The 23,117-nt window shown below is 44.0% G+C and overlaps 1 protein-coding gene and 1 pseudogene across 3 annotated transcripts in view; both read left to right on the top strand.

Moving 5' to 3' along the window:
* The window catches only part of LOC124556602, a 290,905-nt gene that overhangs the window by 146,063 nt on the left and 121,725 nt on the right, over window positions 1-23,117 (top strand). The window lies entirely within an intron of this gene.
* On the top strand, window positions 13,427-13,544 carry LOC124557423 (annotated as a pseudogene).

Genomic DNA, 23,117 nt, shown 5'->3' with positions numbered 1-23,117 from the left:
GCCGGAGTACCTCACTACCAGAAGATCGCCTTGCTTCTTCTCTTTCCCGCCCTCGCCGTTAATTACGAGAGCTTGTCTCGGGGCTGCGGTAAGCGGAGTCTCCGCTTGAAAGTCAGTGTGAGTTTCTAATCTAACTTTATCCTAAACAGTTAAATAACACAATAAGCTATATGTAACACGCGCTAAAATCAGATAATCCACCTGGTGAAACTCACCCTCCCCGACATATGCGCACAATTGAGTCGAGTCATAATTGATGTTCTCATTGTAGTTAATTTCCTTGGCTGATAAGCATTTCTGGGCTACATGTCTCTTCCTAACTCAGTTGCAACAAGAATAACATAAAATCGCTTCAGCGCAGTTTAAGAGCCACACTCAGTAATTATAATGACTCATTAAAAAGTACGAAAATTTTGTAAATCACTAAAAATTGAAGCTATGCGGTATTAAAAATTCACAACCGGGCAATATTGCTGTACACAGTTTCACCTTAACGTTATTCTACCGACAAATACTTCAAAAATTTTGCGAAACAAATTATTTCATTCTCTGCAGTCCGATACGTTTATTTAGACTTCCATGTTTATTGAAATAGTTCTTGCAAGAAGGTCATCCAGAATTAATTGACAGCGGCTAAATATTAAAAACAAATTCATAGCAAAGCGCAGTTTCATGGCGAGTTAGCGCCCTTAATTCCTGCTTTCCAGATCATCTTCCTAACGGGGCATATCACGAAGATACATAACTATTGAAAGGTAAGGCAGCAATAGTATACATTTATATAGCGTGTGTTTATTAGTGTGGTTATTCATATAGCAGTTTTAAGTATTTTATATTGAACACGGATCGCAGTTACTGGTATATATCCATATACGCAAATAAATAAGCAGAATTTAGTTGTGATTGTATCATATTTATCCACGGTGATTGAGGATTAAGGTTATACTGTACATGGTGATTAATGCTAATGTTAAAAGTTTTCTTGGACAGACTCAACTCGAAAGTGTGCCAGAGATTCGCATCTTGCAGCTTCATAGGGCTAAACAAACCGAACCTGACTATGTGAACGCCGCTTCGCAACAACAACAACAACAACAACAAAGTTAATGACCTACAACAAACTTGTTTCCTATAAGAAAACTTGATCTCCAATGTCAGAGAACAACATGCGGTGCACAATAACTTTCGTGTGCAGTCATCTGCGGAAGGCCGCCAAAACAGAAGCTACAAACGGTGTATCAGAAACGTTTTCTCTGTATGCGTCACGGCAAGCGTACGCCTCACCTCGGTGACGTATGTCAGTAACGTTGCATCAGCCAGTTTTATTGGCAATAAACTTTGTTGCAGAGAAACCTGCTACCTAAGTTGGTAGTGCAGGTGCGGTAAATGCGAAATTTCTTTCTTGTGGTTGTACTAATCTTTAATTCTACTATTAAGTGTTCGCGGTATGACACTTTATACAAAATATGCTACGCATGATTTATCAAGTTATCAAATTCGACATTTGCAGAGAAATTTACCGGTAAGTAGTAGTACTGGTAGTATGTGTGTGTACCTTTCCTTAATCATCTGTCTCCTTACAACAAACGTTGGATAGTTTTATTCAGTCGACAGAGACGGAGCACAAGCGCGAATTACTGAAAAATTTGTAAGAAAGTCGGGCGTCTCCTCTTCGGTGAAACCACCTCTGGATTTACCTTAAATCATTTAATGAAAACACAGAAGATCTTAATTTGCATTGCTGAACTGGAATTTGATCTCTGCACCTCCCAAGTGCGAGCCCAGTATCCATCACTTCCTCGGCAGCTGCAGTTGTTCCAGTCTGTGAGTTATGGAAATGTTAGTACTCTCTAATCAATATCTTATCAAGTCCCAAAATAAATTTCATTTGTTTGCTAACATCTAAATAAACCATCACGAAGAACGCCATTATCATTCATGTAATATACAGTGTAGGTATCATGTGAGAAATAAAATTACCTAACAAAATAAATTTTTAAAAGAGAAGAACGCTGTATTATCTGTAATAAGATTTATTTTTTTTTTTTACATATACGTAGTTAAATGAAAGATACAGAAACCAGACACTGGCAACTTGCTGTGCCTGCCTGCTTTATTTTTTCTAGTAATTTAATCCACAGTCACGGAGCTCAGTCATCATTTTAATGTATAAATTAAGGTACATAACGATGTAGGTAAATCTGAGGAACCGAATAAGCTAATAATTGATGGTTGCATTCTGACTGACCTGCTCGTATCAAGTGGTTATAAATAAAGTGCAGCTGCCCACGCAGTTCCAGTATGGCCTGTAATTATCGTGTGACAGCGAAACTTGGTAGATATGCTAATCCGTTAATGCGGAACTGATTTATGCTGGTTAGTTCTAATTTTGACCACCATGTGTAAATCTGGCTCTGTGTTCTGCAGCCGCCTGTCCGTGACATAGCTACTGGCTTTTCGGACGGCCCTCTCCATGACGCCGCTACTGGTATACTGAAAGAGGCACTCCATGACACTGCTGATAGCGATCTTCAGATGCTTCTGTTGATTTTCACGTGATATCCTCCTGTAAACACATCTTATGCGCATGGCTGTAACGGATCGTGCAGCCACGTCTCGGTCCCTGAGTCAACAGATGGAGACGTTTGCAAGACAACAACCATCTGCACGAACAATTCGACGACGTTTGCACCAGCATGGACTATCAGCTCGGAGACCATGGCTGCCGTTACCCTTGACGCTGCATCACAGACAGGAGCGCCTGCGATGGTGTACTCAACGACAAACCTGGGTGCACGAATGGCAAAACGTCATTTTTTCGGATGAATCCAGGTTCTGTTTACAGCATCATGATGGTCGCATCCGTGTTTGGCGACATCGCGGTAAACGCACATCGGAAGCGTGTATTCGTCATCGCCATACTGGCGTATCACCCGGCGTGATGGTATGGGGTGCCAATGGTTACACGTCTCGGTCACCTCTTGTTCGCATTGACGGCACTTTCAACAGTGGACGTTACATTTCAGATGTGTTACGACTCGTGGCTCTACCCTTCATTCGATCCCTGCGAAACCCTAAATTTCAGCAGGATAATGCACGACCGCATGTTGCAGGTCCTGTACGGGCCTTTCTGGGTACAGAAAATGTTCGACTGCTGCCCTGGCCAGCATATTCTCCAGATCTCTCACCAATTGAAAACGTCTGGTCAATGGTGGCCGACCAACTGGCTCGTCACAATACGCCAGTCACTACTCTTGATGAACTGTGGTATTGTGTTGAAGCAGCATGGACAGCTATACTTGTACACGCCATCCAAGCTCTGTTTGATTCAATGCCCAGGCGTATCAAGGCCGTTATTACGGCCAGAGGTGGTTGTTCTGGGTACTGATTTCTCAGGATCTATGCACCCAAATTGCTTGAAAATGTAATCACATGTCAGTTCTAGTATAATATATTTGTCCAATGAATACCCGTTTATCATCTGCATTTCTTCTTGGTGTAGCAATTTTAATGGCCAGTAGTGTACAATGGCTACATTCCTGCCTAGTCTTTCTGCAGTGCTGCAGTGTCGCAGAACTAACATCCAGATTCTCGTAGCCCTATTGCACGACCTCATTCAAACTCAGTGAGATGTTGATAATGGCGTCTTTGTCGAATTAAAGGCATTCTTGACGCACATCAACTCACCGCGTCTAATCTCAGAGGTAACTAACGATCACGACAGTTACAGAGCGTATTTAAAGCAAACTTGATTTGCCCTCATAGTGGCGTTACTAGCACCACTCTTATGTGACTGGCGCGAAATTTGAATCAGCATCATCTTTCAGATGTAGAAACACGCCTACCAACTTTAGTTTATGTCGCATAACTACTTCTTTGTGTTGCTATGTTTTCCGTCAGTGTATTTCCCGAACTATCTGTCGTAGATGATATACCTTCGCATATACACTAAGTGGTATATTTATATACTGCATGCAAAGTGTGTTGCTAATAGAGTTAGCAGCAAAGAAGTAATAAATCAAAACGTCATGCCAGATCCTGAAGATTGACTGCATGAACGGCGAGAATGTAGTGGGCCATAAACTTTTCTCCTTTAATTAATTTGTGCTGAGGAGGTGTCAGGGGGAAAAACTTTCTTAAAGGTTTGAAATTTTGTGTAAACTTTTTCGGGAGTCGCTAAGTGCTCTCACTCTCAAATACTGGATGAATTATGTTCGTGTATTCGCGCGGCGCGTATTACGCTGCCTCAACATAAACACACAGTTTCTAACTGTCATACTTGTTTTAATGTGTTAAAATTTTATCCTAAGGCTATAGCCCTTAATGAGTAAATTATAACAGCCTTTTATACTCGGCCAGTAATTACGCGAAATACTTAAAACCAAGTTTTTGTTGTCCCTACGCTGCAGCTGGTACCGGTTTCCGTGATAGCGTTTTAGTAATACAGATAAGACCTATTCTTTCATTTCCTACTACTACTATTACTACTGCTACACACCCACACACAACACACACAGTCCATTGATCGTGACCGGGCCAAATATCCCACGAAATAAGCGTCAAACGAAAAAACGACAGCGAACGAAACTTGTCTAGCTTGAAGGGGGAAACCAGATGGCGCTATGGTTGGCCCGCTAGATAGCGCTGCCAGAGGTCAAACGGGTATCAACTGCGTTTTGTTAAATAGGAACCCCCATTTTTTATTACGTATTCGTATAGTACGTAAAGAAATATGAATGTTTTAGCTGGACCAGGTTTTCTGCTTTGTGATAGATGGCGCTGTAATAGTAACAAACATGTGGCTCACAATTTCAGACGAACAGTTGGTAACAGGTAGGTTTTTTAAATTAAAATACAGAACGTAGGCACGTTTGAACATTTTATTTCGGTTGTTCCAATGTGATACATGTACCTTTGTGAACTTATCATTTCTGAGAACGCATGCTGTTACAGTATGATTACCTGTAAATTCTACATTAATGCAATAAATGCTCAAAATACTGTCCGTCAACCTCAATGCATTTGGAAATACGTGTGACGACATTCCTCTCAACAGCGAGTAGTTCGCCTTCCGTAATGTTCGCACATGCATTGACAATGCGCTGACGCATGTTGTCAGGCGTTGTCGGTGGATCACGATAGCAAATATCCTTCAACTTTCCCCACAGAAAGAAATCCGGGGACGTCAGATCCGGTGAACGTGCGGGCCATGGTATGGAGCGTCGACGACCAATCCACCTGTCATGAAATATGCTATTCAGTACCGCTTCAACCGCACGCGAGCTATGTGCCGGACATCCATCATGCTGGAAGTACATCGCCATTCTGTCATGCAGTGAAACATCTTGTAGTAACATCGGTAGAAAATTACTTAGAAAATCAGCATACATTGCACCATTTAGATTGCCATCGATAAAATGGGGGCCAATTATCCTTCCTCCCTTAATGCCGCACCATACATTAACCCACCAAGGTCGCTGATGTTCCACTTGTCGCAGCCATTGTGGATTTTCCGTTGCCAAATAGTGCATATTATGCCGGTTTACGTTACCGCTGTTGGTGAATGATGCTTAGTCGCTAAATAGAACGCGTGCAAAAAATCTGTCAGCGTCCCGTAATTTCTCTTGTGCCCAGTGGCAGAACTGTACACGACGTTCAAAGTCGTCGCCATGCAATTCCTGGTGCATAGAAATATGGTACGGATGCAGTCGACGTTGATGTAGCATTCTCAACACCGACGTTTTTGAGTTTCCCGATTCTCACACAATTTGTCTCCTACTGATGTGCGGATTAGCCGCGACAGCAGCTAAAACACCTACTTGAGCATCATCGTTTGTTGCAGGTCGTGGTTGACGTTTCACATGTGGCTGACCACTTCCTGTTTCCTTAAATAACGTAACTATCCGGCGAACGGTCCGGACACTTGGATGATGTAGTCCAGGATACCGAGCAGCATACATAGCACACGCCCGTTGGGCATTTTGATCACAATAGCCATACATCAACACGATATAGACATTTTCCGCAATTGGTAAACGGTCCATTTTAACACGGGTAATGTATCACGAAGCAAATACCGTCCGAACTGGCGGAATGTTACGTGATATCACGTACTTATACGTTTGTGACTATTACAGCGCCATCTATCACAAAGCGAAAAAAGTGGTCCAACAAAAACATTCATATTACTTTACGTACTACACGAATATGTAATAAAAAATGGGGGTTCCTATTTAAAAAAAACGCAGTTGATATCCGTTTGACCTATGGCAGCGCCATCTAGCGGGCCAACCATAGCGCCATATGGTTTCCCCCTTCAAGCTAGACGAGCTTCGTTCTTTGTAGTTTTTTCGTTTGTTGCTTATTTCGAGAGATATTTGGCCCGGTCACAATCAATGTACCATCCTCTATATAAGTATTATAGTCCCTATAGCGATATGTCCAGAAACCAATACCATGAACACTGTTGGGTTACTCCATTTTCATGGTTGGAACTTTAATAGTGGCAACTATTTATTTACAGCTCGTACAAAATAGATACGTGTTTCAAAGTTTTACTGACCTTCAAAGTAGTCACCAGCATTGTGTATAACCCGTTGCCAGCGATGTGGAAGTCGTAGCATACTCTTAGCAGTTCAAGTTGTGTTGACAGTTCGTGAGGCGCGGTCTGTTGCCCGACGAATTTGTAGCAGTTCTGAAGCGAATGCCGTGAAGCGTTTCCTTCAGTATAGAAATCTAGTTGAACTCACGAGGGCTTAAATCAGGGTAGTGCAATAGGTGGTATAGCACTTAGCAGCCCCATCAGTCAAACAAATCAGTAACAGCTTACACTGTACGTGCTTGAGCATTGTCCTGCAAAATAATGGTCAGGTCCTGCAGAAACTGTCATCACTTCAGTCTCTATGCTGTTCATTTTTGGAACACAACCTACGACCAGCTTATGCATGATGCTGGTGAGTACTCTGAAGGTCAGTAAAACGTTGAAACACGTATCTATTTAGTACGAGCTGTAAATAAATACTTGCCAGTATTAAAGTTCCAACTCTCGTATATAGCACGAAAATGGAGTAACCCAACAATGTTCATGAAGCATGATCATTACATTCCGTCAAAAATAAACGAATTACGGTGAAACCGCCAGCAGAGGGCACTGGCGGTCCAGCTCTCATCCGACAAAAGCTCTAGATGCCGCTTCTCGCCAGATGCAGACGCCCAGTATGTGCGCCTTAGCTGACCTGACGAGATCATGAGTAACGCTTGCAGTGGGCGCCGGAACATCGTGATTAGGGCACTAACGGCTTGATCAGATGCGTCACGCTTCCTGTTCCATACCGAGCTGGGTGGTGCACTGGTAACACACTTGGTCTTCATTCGGGAGGATCTGGGTTACAAATTTCCGTCCAACCATTCGGATTTATGTTCGGCGTGATTCCCCTAAATCGCTTAAACCGCGATGGGTACTCTGAGATGGACACGGTTCATTTTCTGCTCTTCTCCTACAGCTCAGAAATTGTGCTCAGTCCTTAATGGCCCCATTGTCGACGGAACTTTATACCGGCCGCGTAAGTCACCACGAATTACCTGTTAGTATGAGAAACTATTTTAAAAAAAAGTACTGCATTCCAGTACTTCAGCAAAACGAAATACATTTTCTTTGGAATTAGCAATGTAAATAGCTATTCTTCACTATTTTATTTCGAATAATAACCACTGCTCGGTACAAAGCTAACTTTTAATAGAAATCAGAAATAAACAATTATTGTGCGTTCAGAATAGCTACATTGGACAGCTAAATTCATTAAAGCAAGGAATAACTTCACAACAGTGGGCAATAATATACAGAACGTAATAAAAAGGTACGACCAAAATTTCTGAACCCAGTTCTCACACACGGACATGGGCCCGGAATCGCAATTTGATACAGTTATACTGAATTCTCCGCTCTTTTTGCAAAACAAGGGTCAATTGCAAGCACTCCAAATACACTTAATCGATTTCTTAAGATGGTAAGTCCTGTGTTCGCGTTCTAAAAGTTGGTTCTGATGTAACATTACAGACGCTTTCAACAAAAAACAAAAAATTATTAGAAATTTACAGTCTATTTTCATAGAAGTCCTTTCACTTACATTGACTTTATCAGCTCTCTTCGTGTGTTCAAGTTTTGCGCATTTGGTTGGTTTGTTGGTTGGTTAATTTGCGGCGATGTTATCGATCCCATCGGGTTAGGGTAGGATGGGGAAGGAAGTCGGCCGTGCCCTTTTCCGCATTTGATTTGCCTTTTAATAATTATCCCCAGCACTACTAACATTTATTGGAAGTAAGAATCATGTCTTATTCTCAGTGACATAATAGGCGTTGTGGAGAATGGCTTCAGTGAATTAATTCTTCGAAGTCCGATTGGGCAGTGCTGTCTTGACATTGTACACTTGGCAAAGAATCGTAATCTATGTATCAAATTCAGTCTTTTTATACACGAAGTGTCACATATTGCTATAGGAGATATTATTGGCAAAAAATAGAGGAAAAGTCCCTACAATGATATGTCCAGAAACCAATACCTGTTGTGATATGAACCAATCTGTTCTCTCATTCCCATCTCCCTCTAACGCGGAAGTATACACCACAGGCAGAGCTGCGTGCGATTAACACGCGCCATGACACATCCTTCCTCCTTCTTCGCCATGAATCACGCACTCTTTCAGATAAACGTGGCTCCATTCGGACTTAGTCATATGCATTGGTCACACGCTCGTGTGACGTTTGCACATTGTTGATGGGTTGGGCGTGAACCAGTACCTTTAAGTATCTCCTTAGCCCAAAATATAACTGATTTAGGAACGATGAACGGGGAGGCCACGCTATTGGACCTCCTCGACCAATCGTTCGGCCACGAAACGTTGCGGTGATTCACCGTCGTGCGTAAGTCATAATCTTTGTGGAACTTCCTGGCAGATTAAAATTGTGTGCCGCACCGCCCTTGCACTTGACTGGGAAAGGCAAAGGTCTCGAAAATGGCTCTGAGCACTATGGGACTTAACATCTGAGGTCATCAGTCCTCTAGAACTTAGAACTACTTAAACCTAACTAACCTAAGGACATTACACACATCCATGCCCGAGGCAGGATTCGAACCGGCGACCTTAGCGGTCGCGCGGTTCCAGACTGAAGCGCCTAGAACCGCTCGACCACACCGCAAAGGTCTCGAGTTCGAGTCTCAGTCCAGCACACAGTTTCAGTTTGCCAGGAAGTTTCATATCAGCGCACACTCCGCTGCAGAGTGAAAATTTCGTTCTGGAACAGTCATTTTTGTTCCGTGTTCTGCAGACTACAACTGTTCAGACATTCGCAACGAACCGCAGCAGGAAGACCGCTTACACCACCGAAAACTACAGATTACTCGTCACAAGTAAAACGGACTATATCTCAAGAGTTATACGTTTCCGGACATACAAGGAGCGTTCAATACCCGAAGCAACACTTTTTTTCGTGGACAGTTTCAGTTAAAAATGCGGAATTAATTGTGGGACATCGTGGAATATTCCCGCTTTAGCGCCTATAGTTTCATGAAGTTCCTATAGGTGGCGATGTCATACGTAGCCTTCAGAATGTCGTCTACAATGAAGATGCGTTCCAAGCAGAGAGCTGTCCCTGAGTTTCTTTTGGCGGAAAACCAGGGCATTGCAGATATTCGCAGGTGCTCGAAGAATGCCTACAGAGACCTGGCAGCGAACAAAAGCACGGTGAGTTGCTGGGCGAGGCGTATGTCTGTCATTATCGCAAGTCTCGCAAACCTGTCCGATCTGCCGCGTGTCGGGCGGCCGCACACAGCTGTGACTTCTGTAATGTTGGAACATGCGGAGACTCTCATTCGAGGTGATCAACGGATCACAGTCAAAACAGTCGCTGCACAACTGGACGTCTCTTTCGGTAGTGCTGACACACTCGTCCACCAGTTGGAGTACCCAAAGCTCTGCGCCCGCTGGGTTCCGCGCCACCTAACACAAGATCAAAAGAGCAACGAAGGATCCAGGGGCGCCCGCAGAGAAGGGGGGGGGGGGGGGGCAGCGGGGGCAGTTGCCCCTAGTGAGAATTCATTCAGTTTACGAATATAAAAAATACCTGTAACTTAAGGGCTCAGTTATGTATGATTTAAAATACCTGTAAAATTACCACTAAAATAAGCGGAAAATATCGATAAAATGACGTAAAAATGATATAAAACATATGTAAACAGAATTACAGGATGAACTAGAGCAATGAAAAACTTTAAAGGAGAATCGAACTAAAATTAAAAAATGATGATAAATTTAAAAATTGTGTGGTTTCCTTTAAGAAATCTCGTTCGTTGAAGATGTGCAAAATTGTTATATATCCGTCTTACAGCTATCCGTCTTACAGGACCAAACGAAACTGGCGGCAAAATGTACAGTCTGCTAATGTAAAAACAGGTTTTACTATAGTTATAATTTTAGTTTTTTATGTTCATAGCTCTGGCATGGTACTAAAAGTGCATCAGTATTTCTAAATTGCATATAAGGGGAAAACATCTGGCTTACCATGAAACGACAAATGCTCTTCGGAGAACAATAGTAATTCAGTAAGCATATTAGAATACGTAGGCCTATTCCAAAATAGAGCTGTATCACATGAAAGAATCGTTCTTAGTTAGTACACTACGCAGCTGCAGAACACTATTGTTAAGTGCATAAAAGAAGCGTTCACAGTAATGTAAGTGAATTTGAGCTGGGAGGTTAGAAAAATTAAAAAGGGAAATGGATAGGTTAAAGCTAGATATAGTAGGAATTAGTGAAGTTCGGTGGAAAAAGGAACAAGACTTTTGGTCAGGCGAATACAGGGTTATAAATACAAATTCAAATAGGGGTAATGCAGGAGTCGGTTTAATCATGAATAAAAAGGTAGGAGTGCGGGTAAGCTACTACAAACAGCATAGTGAACGCATTATTGTGGCCAAGATAGACACGAAGCCCACGCCTACTACAGTAGTACAAGTTTATATGCCAACTAGCTCTGCAGATGACGAAGAAATTGAAGAAATTTATGATGAAATAAAATAAATTATTCAGATAGTGAAGGGAGACGAAAATTTAATAGTCATGGGTGACTGGAGTTCGGTAGTAGGAAAAGGGAGAGAAGGAAACTTAGTAGGTGAATATGGATTGTGGCTAAGAAATGAAAGAGGAAGCCGCCTGATAGAATTTTGCGCACAGCGCAACTTAATCAGAGCTAACACTTGGTTCAAGAATCATAAAAGAAGGTTGTATACATGGAAGAAGCCTGGAGATACTGACAGGTTTCAGATAGATTATATAATGGTAAGACAGAGATTTAGGAACCAGGTTTTAAATTGTAAGACATTTCCAGGGACAGATGTGGACTCTGACCACAATCTATTGGTTATGAACTGTAGATTAAAACTGAAGAAACTGCAAAAAGGTGGGAATTTGAGGAGATAGGACCTGGATAAACTGAAAGAACCAGAGGTTGTAGAGAGTTTCAGGAAGAGCATAAAGGAACAATTGACAAGAATGGGGGAAAGAAATACGGTAGAAGAAGAATGGATAGCTTTGAGGGATGAAGTGGTGAAGGCACCAGAGGATCAAGTAGGTAAAAAGGCGAGGGCTAGTAGAAATCCTTGGGTGACAGAAGAAATACTGAATTTAATAGATGAAAGGAGAAAATATAAAAATGCAGTAAATGAAGCAGGCAAAAAGGAATACAAACGTCTCAAAAATCTGATAGACAGGAAGTGCAAAATGGCTAAGCAGGCATGGCTAGGGGACAAATGTAAGGATGTAGAGGCTTATCTCACTAGGGGTAAGATAGATACTGCCTACAGGAAAATTAGAGAGACCTTTGGAGAAAAGAGAATCTCTTGTATGAATATCAAGAGCTCAGATTGAAACCCAGTCCTAAGCAAAGAAGGGAAAGCAGAAAGGTGGAAGGAGTATATAGAGGGTCTATACAAGGGCAATGTACTTGAGGACAATATTATGGAAATGGATGAGGATGTAGATGAACATGAAATGGGAGATACGATACTGCATGAAGAGTTTCACAGAGCACTGAAATACCTCAGTCGAAACAAGGCCCCGGGAGTAGACAACATTCCATTAGAACTACTGACGGCCATGGGAGAGCCAGTTCTGACAAAACTCTACCATCTGGTGAGCAAAATGTATGAGACAGGCGAAATACCCTCAGACTTCAATAATAATTCCAATCCAGAAGCAAGCAGGTGCTGACAGATGTGAAAATTACCGAACAATCAGTTTAATAAGTCACGGATGCAAAATACTAACGCGAATTCTTTACGGACGAATGGGAAAACTGGTATTAAAATCCATGGAGAAGAAACAAAAACTTTGAGGTTCGCCGATGACATTGTAATTCTGTCAGAGACAGCAAAGGACTTGGAAGAGCAGTTGAACGGAATGGACAGGGTCATGAAAGGAGGGTATAAGATGAACATCAACAAAAGCAAAACGAGGATAATGGAATGTAGTCGAATTAAGTCGGGTGATGCTGAGGGAATTAGATTAGGAAATGAGACACTTAAAGTAGTAATGGAGTTTTGCTATTTGGGGAGCAAAATAACTGATGATGGTCGAAGTAGAGAGGATATAAAATGTAGACTGGCAATGGCAAGGAAAGCGTTTCTGAAGAAGAGAAATTTGCTAACATCGAGTGTAGATTTAAGTGTCAGGAAGTCGTTTCTGAAAGTATTTGTATGGAGCGTAGCCATGTATGGAAGTGAAACATGGACGATAAATAGTTTAGACAAGAAGAGAATAGAAGCTTTCGAAATGTGGTGCTACAGAAGAATGCTGAAGATTAGATTGGTAGATCATATAACTAATGAGGAGGTATTGAATAGAATTGGGGAGAAGAGGAGCTTGTGGCACAACGTCATTAGAAGAAGGGATCGGTTGGTAGGACGTGTTCTGAGACATCGAGGGATCACCAATTTAGTATCGGAGGGCAGCGTGGAGGGTAAAAATCGTGGAGGGAGACCAAGAGATGAATACACTAAGGAGATTCAGAAGGATGTAGGTTGCAGTAGGTACTGGGAGATGAAGAAGCTTGCACAGGATAGAGTAGCAAGGAGAGCTGCATCAAACCAATCTCAAGACTGAAGACCACAACAACAACAGCCAGAAGAGCGAGGAATCATTCGGTGTACTGGAAGCCTGAATAAAACTAACCTGCTTTGAGAAAAAAAAGTGTTGTATTCCATTCTGGACACCCCTCGTAAATCTGTAGGAATTTCTCTTCTAGTTTTTTCCAGTACCAAGCGACAGCTGTTTTTTACTCATGATTTATACCACGTTCAGTCTTATTTTTATTTCGAAATATTTGTAATGGTTTCCATTTTTGTATGTTTTTAGCCCTTCTATGCCAATATCAAGGCAACGACCTTGCCGCAGTGGATACACCGGTTCCCGTGAGATCACCGAAGCTAAGCGCTGTCGGGCAGGGTCGGCACTTGGATGGGAGACCATCCTGGCCGCCATGCGCTGTTGCCATTTTTGGGGGTGCACTCAGCCTCGTGCTGCCAATTGAGGAGCTACTCGACCGAACAGTAGCGGCTTCGGTCCGAATACCATCATAGCGACCGGGAGAGCGGTGTGCTGACCCCACGCCCCTCCTATCCGCATCCTCCACTGAGGATGACACGGCGGTCGGATGGTCCGGGTAGGCCACTCGTGGCCTGACGACGGAGTGCTTTTTTTATGCCCTTATCAACTCGGTTCAGTTACAGCTACTTTTAGATACATTGGGGGGTATTCATGCGTCAGGATCATTCGATACTGGTGAGCTACGTTCTACTGGAAACAGTTCTACTTACTCTTGTGCACCAGACAGAATCGATATTTGCAGTTTAAATCAGCTTCTCGTCAACATAAGCAGCGGTGGAAACAGAGGAGATCATCATGAGGAAATATCAAAGTAAACGTACATTCCCAATGTTTAAAATGCTCTCCAGTGCTAGTGTGCATCGGAAACAGGGTAACATCAGGGGTGTACCATGCAAGTATGATACGACTGTAGCTACACTACTTGCCATTAAAATTGTTACACTAAGAAGAAATGCAGATGGTAAACGGGTATTCATTGGACAAATATATTATACTAGAACTGACATGTGATTACATTTTGACGAAATTTGGGTGCATAGATCCTGAGAAATCAGTACCCCGAACAACCACCTCTGGCCGTAATAACGGCCTTGATACGCCTGGTCATTGGGTCAAACAGCGCTTGGATGGCGTGTACTGGTATGGTGATGACGAATACACGCTTCCAGTGTGCGTTCACTGCGATGTCGCCAGACACGGATGCGACCATCATGATGCTGTAAACAGAATCTGGATTCAACCGAATAATGACATTTTGCCATTCGTGCACCCAGGTTCGTCGTTGAGTACACCATCGCAGGCGCTCATGTCTGTGATGCAGCGTCAAGGGTAACCGCAGCCACGGTCTCCGAGCTGATAGTCAATGCTGCTGCAAACGTCGTCGAACTGTTCGTGCAGATGGTTGTTGTCTTGCAGACGTTCCCATCTGTTGACTCAGGGATCGAGATGTGGCTGCACGATCCGTTACAGCCATGCAGATAAGATGCCTGTCATCTCGACTGCTAGTGATACGAGGCCGTTGAGATCCAGTACGGCGTTCCGTATTACCCTCCGGAACCCACCGATTCCATATTGTGCTAACAGTCATTGGATCTCGACCAACGCGAGCAGCAATGTCGCGATACGATAAACCGCAATCGCGATAGGCTACAATCCGACCTTTATCAAAGTCGGAAACGTGATGGTACGCATTTCTCCTCCTTACACGAGGCATCACAACAACATTTCACAGGGCAACGCCGGTCAACTGCTGTTTGTGTATGAGAAATCGGTTGGAAACTTTCCTCATGTCAGCACGTTGTAGGTGTCGCCACCAACGCCAACCTTGTGTGAATGCTCTGAAAAGCTAATCATTTGCATATCACAGCATCTTCTTCCTGTAGGTTAAATTTCGCGTCTGTAGCACGTCATCTTCGTGGTGTAGCAATTTTTAAGGCCAGTAGCGTACACAAATGATCTGGCAGACAGGGTGGGCAGCAATCTGGGGATGTTCGCTGATGATGCTGTGGTGTACAGAAAGGTGTCGAAGTGACTGAAGGATGATACAAGATGACCTCAATAAAATTTCTAGTTGGTGTGATGGATGGCAACTGGCTCTAAATGTAGAAAAATTTAAGTTAATGTGGATGAATAAGAAAAACAAACCCGTAATGTTCGGATGCAGCGTTAGTAGTGTTCTGTTTGACACAGTCAAATCGTTTGCATATCTGGGCTCACGTTGCGAAGCGATATGAAATGGAACGAGCGTGTGAGGATTATCATAGGGAAGGAGAATGGACGACTTCGGTTTATTGGGAGAATTTTAGGAAAGTGTGGTTCATCTGCAGAGGAGACTGAATATAGGACGCCAGTGCGACCTATTCTGAGTACTGTTCGAGTGTGTGTGATCCCCACCAGGTCAAGACATCGATGCAGTTCAGAGGCGAGCTGCTAGATTTGTTACCAGTAGGTTCGAGCAGCATGCAGATGTTATGGATATGCTTCGGGAACTCAAGTGCGAATCCCTGGAGGGAAGAAGACATTCATTTCTAAGAACACTACTGAGAAAGTTTAGAGAACCGGCATTTGAGGCTGACTGCAGAATGATCCTACTGTCGCCAACATGCATTTCGCGTAGAGACCACGAAGGTAAGACACGAGAAATTAGGGCTCACATGGAGGCATATAGACAGTCGTTTTTCTCTCGCTCCATCTGCGAATGGAACGTAAAAGAAAGCGACTAGTAGTAGTACAGAGTACCCTGCGCCTCGCACTATGCGGTGGCTTGCGGTGTATGTCTGTAGATGTAGATGTAGTAGATATGAACAAAGATGTTAAAGATATTTGCGCTTCTATTGCCTCCTTTATTTCCTAACATCTTACAAGATATTCTGAGCTCAAAAGTGGTGACGTATCTTGAACATAATGATGTCTTCCGTGCCAACCGGCGTATATTCCTAAAACATCAACCATGAGAAATAAAATTCGCACTTTTATCTCATGTCACCCTGATAGCCGTGCACCACGGCAGTCAGATGCAGTGTTCCTCGATTTCCGAATTCATTTGACTCAGTACCGCATGTACGTTTATACCCGAAAGTACCATCGTACAGGATATCAACCCAGATTTGTGAATCGACTGAGAGTTTCATGCTGGGGAGCACGCAGGTAATCTTGGAAGAAGTTGAAGAACTTCAGGCTTGCCCCAGGAAAGTGTTTTGGGACCCTTCATGTTGAATATTAATAACCTTACAAATAATATAAACAGTAAAATCAGACTTTAAGCAGATAATGGAGGTATCTATAACGAAGTAATTTCTGAGGAAAGCTGCACAGATATTCAGTCAGATCTTGAAAGATTTCAAAGCAGTGCAAAGACTGGCAACTTGCTTTAAATCTTCAGAGACGTATAACTGTGCACTTTGCCAAACGAAAAACATGGTATCGCATGACTATAGTATCAGTGAGACACGAGTTGACTAACTCACACAAATTTACCGTAGGTTGCAGCTATCGATGCCGCCATTTGTCCCAATGACGGGGGGTTTACCTGAAAGACGATAGGCGTTCATCCTCGTAGGGCTTCCGACACATCCTTTCGCGTAGAGGGACAGCGCTTTAGCTTCCTAAGACTGGAAACAATAACGGCCTCTAAACTGTCGATTTACTGGTATCGGAATAGAATGTTGAGGACTGTTGTGTCTGTAGTCGGAGTTTCATGCTGATTACTCATGTTAGTCGTTTCGGAAGTTGACACGACAGGTAAACTCGTTCTGGAGCTGTGTGAGGGGAAGACTTTCAGGTATCGCTGGGGTGACGTAAATCACCTTGCTGATGAACTGATTGATGAAGAGAAGGAAATGAACTGTAATCCCGCATATCGAAAATAACGTCCAGAGCTTGAGAATTGAATGCATACCACGATTATTGCCAAACAGAGGTATTTCCATTAACTCTAACTTCGGCGTCTTTGAACGACATGTGACTGAGTGTAACAGACTCGTTGTCTTAACGCTCACTGAGCGAAACAGGACAGTTCTTGTTCTTAGCAAATGGCCTCTTCCACAACGCAAGCATTGTAAGTTATCTGTGCAGTTAGTTGACGGACGGCCCCCATGCTCGTGACTACGGTCTACTGGCTGTTGAAATATTCGAGTCCTGCCATTTGAAACATTGAAGGAGAGGAGGAATATATGGCAGCACTTCACATCTAGTCCCATACTTGGGAAACATCTGCGAATCGAAAGTTAGACAACATGTCCGACGTTTAACAGTGGTTTGTTTCTTCTCATTAACTATTTTACTGGACAATACCTTCACGCTAATCACTTTAATAACTGATTCGATATCGGAAAATATTTCCTGCTCGTCAGATTTTAAAGTTACATCTCCAATAACACCTTTTGTTCAAAATGGTTCAAATGGCTCTGACACTATGGGACTTAACATCTGAGGTCATCAGTACGCTAGAACTTAGAACTACTTAAACCTAACCAATCTAAGGACATCACACACATCCATGCCCGACACAGGATTCGAACCTGCGACCGTAGCGGTCGCGCGGTTCCAGACTGAAGCGGCTAGAACCGCTCTGCCACTCCGGCCGGCAATAACAGCTTTCTTATGCTACGAGTAAGTAGGTATGCATGCCTCTATCTTGTGCTTTGCAAACAAATCTCATTGTACTGAACTCTTGGCTTTGTGTGATTACGCCACATTCATCCTGTTTCTACCGAGAGAGGCAATATTAATAATTTTGCCTTTCGTTTCGGGATGATTCAAGTCTGTCAGTTTCCCAGCAGACATTGATGCATCTTGCTAGCACGCTGTATTTTACTTTCAATATAAACGTAGAAAGGCTCACAGTCATTTGGTGTAAGCTTCTAGTTTTTACACTGAAGAGCCAAAGAAACTGGTACACCTGCCTAATATCGTGTAGAGTCACGGCCAGCACGAAGAAGTGCTGCAAACGACGTGGCACGGACTCGACTAATGTCTGAAACAGAGCTGGAGAGAACTGACACCATGAATCCTGCAGGGCTGTCCATAAATTCGTAAATGTACGAGGGGGTGGAGATTTCTTCTGCACAGCACTTTGCAAGGCATCCCAGATATGCTCAATAATTTTCACGTCTGGGGAGTTTGGTGGCCAGCGGAAGTGTTTAAACTCATAAGAGTGTTTCTGGAGCCACTCTGTAGCAAATACGAACGTGTGGTGTGTCGGAATGTCCCGCTGGAATTGCCCAAGTTCGTCAGAATGCACAATGGACGTGAATGGATACAGGGGATCAGACAGGATGCTTACGTACATTGCACTTGTCAGAGATGTATCTAGACGTTTCAGGGGTCCCATATCACTCCAACTGCACACGCCCCACACCATTACAGAGCCTCCACTAGCTTGAACAGTCCGCTGCTGAGATGCATGGTCCATGGATTCATAAGGTTGTCTCCATACCCGTACACGTCCATCCAGTCGATACAAGTTGAAACGAGACTAGTCCGACCAGACAACATGTTTCCAGTCATCAACAGTCCAATGTGCGTGTTGACGGGCCCAGGAGAGGCATAAAGCTTTGTGTCGTGCAGTCATCAAGGGTACACGAGTGGGCCTTCGGCTCCGAAAGCCCATGTCGATGATGTTTCGTTGAATGGTTCGCACGCTGACACTTGTTGATGACCCAGCACTGAAATCTGCAGCAATTTGAAGAGGGGTTGCACTTTCTTTGGCGTTTCAGTGTAAATAGTGCATATCTTTCATTAGGAGTTGTACTACTAGTTGCCAATAACGAGCTAATTGTCCACCTCAGTGGTTCGTTTCCCATTTTCCACATTTGCTGAACTTCCGTACTGACTACATCCTCACAATGACTCTTCACAGCGTGAAGAGCACGGGTAACAAATGCAGCAACGTTATCTTGGTCGATGTCCATACAGAGCGAGACGGGTGGATTAGTACCTTCTCCGTACACGCCGTTATTCATGATGCATCACAGAGAGCAGCTGTGAAACAGTAATCAGCTGCCGAGAAGCTGGACGGAAGCCCAACACTTATACAACACTGCTTTAGCAAACAGGTCGGCTGATTGCACTATTCTGTGTAAATAAGAAATAGAGCTCGCTAGTTAGTTAGTTATCGCCACAATCTAAACGGACCGAAATCAATTTAGAGCGCATTAAAAGAACCATGGCAGAACTTAGCTACTCACCACCAACATGACAATGATATCTATGAACACATGTCACGGCGTTTAGTATTTTATAGATTTTTCACACTTACTTACAGTTTAACTTTTCACTCACATTTCAAGTTTTCTTGTGAGTTAATGCGGCATCGCCCCTTTTACACCAGCCAAGTTGAACCCCTACGTTAAGCTTTAATCTTCTTTCGTTTTTCCAACTGATCATTTACATTGCTATCTGGAAAGATACACATTTTGTGCTGTGGAGCGATCTGTGTTGTTGGAAATGCAGCATACAATCCGTAAGCCGTGATCACAGTATGGATACTTTTGTTGTTCCCAGATGACCTGTTTCAACATTCTTATGTTGCCAGCATCTGATCTAAAGGGAAAATATGAAGATAATAAAGGGAGGAATACAATTAATTACACCTATTATATAAAATACAAAATTTCACGTACCTCATGGAACTTGTTATAAAAGTGCCATGTTACATTACATCTTGTCAGAGCACAAAAGACATTCCACACACATGCATATCTTGATTTTAAAAAACACCCAGTTGATAGATACTGAGCGAGGTTGCGCAGTGGTTAGCACACTGGACTTGTATTTGGGGGGACGACGGTTCAAACGCGCGTCCGGTCATACTCATTTAGGTTATCCGTTATTTCTCTAAATCGCTTAAGGCAAATGCCGGGATGGTTCCTTCAAAACGGCACGTCCACTTTCCTTTTCCATGCTTTCCTTATCCGAGCTTGTGCTCGTCTCTAATAACCTCGTCATTATCGGGACGTTAAACACTAATCTCCTCCTCCTCCACAGTTGATAAAATGCACACAGTTGATAATATCTTCGTACATTCCCTGCATATCGACGTCGAACATGACTCTCCCAAGCTTGTTGCACAGCACTACGCTACAGGCAGAATCTTCAATGGAGGTGGCAGATCCAGTGCATCCGGTGGACGGCGTAGCAGTACACACTAAATGATTCCATGCTGTGATTACAAGCAATGAACATCTGTGCAAGAGAAATAAATATAGATTTCCCAAAGTGTTCGTTATAATAATTAGGAAGACCATCTGAGCATACATTTAAAATTACCATGGACTTACGCTCCATATAAAATCTAAAGTCAAACCCACTGTTTGCTTATTGCACAGTGCGTAAAATATAGTAATAATCAAAAATCCTAATAATAACCTATATCTTTAATTAACAAAACAACATTACGTAACGAGAAAACTGCTCTGTTGCGAGCGCGAATGTTAACCTGGACCTGGAGAAGTCCCTCAAATGATCACTCATGAAAGGGATTGGCGTACGCTAAAACCATGGGGGGCTGAACTTACTTCAAGAGTCACTTATTCAGATGTAAGCCTTATTGGGTACGAGGTGTCTATTACAGGGCCAAATCGAAATGATGTATACTATAAATAGTAATGTAGGCAACTACAATAAAATTAAAGGTTTGAATTGGTCTCAATTAGGTAACTTTGTTAAGGATATGTTAACACTCCTCCTGTAGCGTAGTGCTGTGGGGCAAGCTTGGAAGAGTCACGTTATACGCCGTTATGCATGGATGGTGCACAGTGCGCGACCATGGGCGAAAAGCGAACATAAGTATATATACACCCCTGGAAATGGAAAAAAGAACACATTGACACCGGTGTGTCAGACCCACCATACTTGCTCCGGACACTGCGAGAGGGCTGTACAAGCAATGATCACACGCACGGCACAGCGGACACACCAGGAACCGCGGTGTTGGCCGTCGAATGGCGCTAGCTGCGCAGCATTTGTGCACCGCCGCCGTCAGTGTCAGCCAGTTTTCCGTGGCATACGGAGCTCCATCGCAGTCTTTAACACTGGTAGCATGCCGCGACAGCGTGGACGTGAACCGTATGTGCAGTTGACGGACTTTGAGCGAGGGCGTATAGTGGGCATGCGGGAGGCCGGGTGGACGTACCGCCGAATTGCTCAACACGTGGGGCGTGAGGTCTCCACAGTACATCGATGTTGTCGCCAGTGGTCGGCGGAAGGTGCACGTGCCCGTCGACCTGGGACCGGACCGCAGCGACGCACGGATGCACGCCAAGACCGTAGGATCCTACGCAGTGCCGTAGGGGACCGCACCGCCACTTCCCAGCAAATTAGGGACACTGTTGCTCCTGGGGTATCGGCGAGGACCATTCGCAACCGTCTCCATGAAGCTGGGCTACGGTCCCGCACACCTTTAGGCCGTCTTCCGCTCACGCCCCAACATCGTGCAGCCCGCCTCCAGTGGTGTCGCGACAGGCGTGAATGGAGGGACGAATGGAGACGTGTCGTCTTCAGCGATGAGAGTCGCTTCTGCCTTGGTGCCAATGATGGTCGTATGCGTGTTTGGCGCCGTGCAGGTGAGCGCCACAATCAGGACTGCATACGACCGAGGCACACAGGGCCAACACCCGGCATCATGGTGTGGGGAGCGATATCCTACACTGGCCGTACACCACTGGTGATCGTCGAGGGGACACTGAATAGTGCACGGTACATCCAAACCGTCATCGAACCCATCGTTCTACCATTCCTAGACCGGCAAGGGAACTTGCTGTTCCAACAGGACAATGCACGTCCGCATGTATCCCGTGCCACCCAACGTGCTCTAGAAGGTGTAAGGCAACTACCCTTGCCAGCAAGATCTCCGGATCTGTCCCCCATTGAGCATGTTTGGGACTGGATGAAGCGTCGTCTCACGCGGTCTGCACGTCCAGCACGAACGCTGGTCCAACTGAGGCGCCAGGTGGAAATGGCATGGCAAGCCGTTCCACAGGACTACATCCAGCATCTCTACGATCGTCTCCATGGGAGAATAGCAGCCTGCATTGCTGCGAAAGGTGGATATACACTGTACTAGTGCCGACATTGTGCATGCTCTGTTGCCTGTGTCTATGTGCCTGTGGTTCTGTCAGTGTGATCATGTGATGTATCTGACCCCAGGAATGTGTCAGCAAAGTTTCCCCTTCCTGGGACAATGAATTTACGGTGTTCTTATTTCAATTTCCAGGAGTATATATATATATATATATATATATATATATATATATATATATATATATATATATATATATATATATATATTTGAAAGATAAGGAATTACGAAAGGAAATAAGGAATTTTTGCCGGCCGGAGTGGCCGAGCGGTTCTAGGCGGTACAATAAAAATTCCTTCAAATGGTTCAAATGGCTCTGAGCGCTATGGGACTTAACATCTGAGGTCATCAGTCCCCTAGAACTTAGAACTAATTAAACCTAACTAACCTAAGGACATCACACACATCCATGCCCGAGGCAGGATTCGAAGCTGCGACGGTAGCGGTCGCTCGGCTCCAGACTGCAGCGCCTAGAACCGCACGGCCACTCCGGCCGGCTTTTGCAGTCAGTGCAAAGTTTACAGATGCGGGGTTGGCAGATGCCCATTTGATGTATGGATTAGCACGGGGCAATAGCCGTGGCGCGGTACGTTTGTATCGAGACAGATTTCCAGAACGAAGGTGTCCCGACAGGAAGACGTTCGAAGCAATTGATCGGCGTCTTAGGGAGCACGGAACATTCCAGCCTATGACTCGCTACTGGGGAAGACCTAGAACGACGAGGACACCTGCAATGGACGAGGCAGTTCTTCGTGCAGTTGACGATAACCCTAATGTCAGCGTCAGAGAAGTTGCTGCTGTACAAGGTAACGATGACCACGTCACTGTATGGAGAGTGCTACGGGAGAACCAGTTGTTTCTGTACCATGTACAGCGTGTGC

Source organism: Schistocerca americana, chromosome X (genome assembly GCF_021461395.2).
Source record: "Schistocerca americana isolate TAMUIC-IGC-003095 chromosome X, iqSchAmer2.1, whole genome shotgun sequence".
NCBI lineage: Eukaryota > Metazoa > Arthropoda > Insecta > Orthoptera > Acrididae > Schistocerca > Schistocerca americana.
Note: the sequence above shows the minus strand (reverse complement) of the source record. Positions and strands in the feature narration are given on the sequence as shown.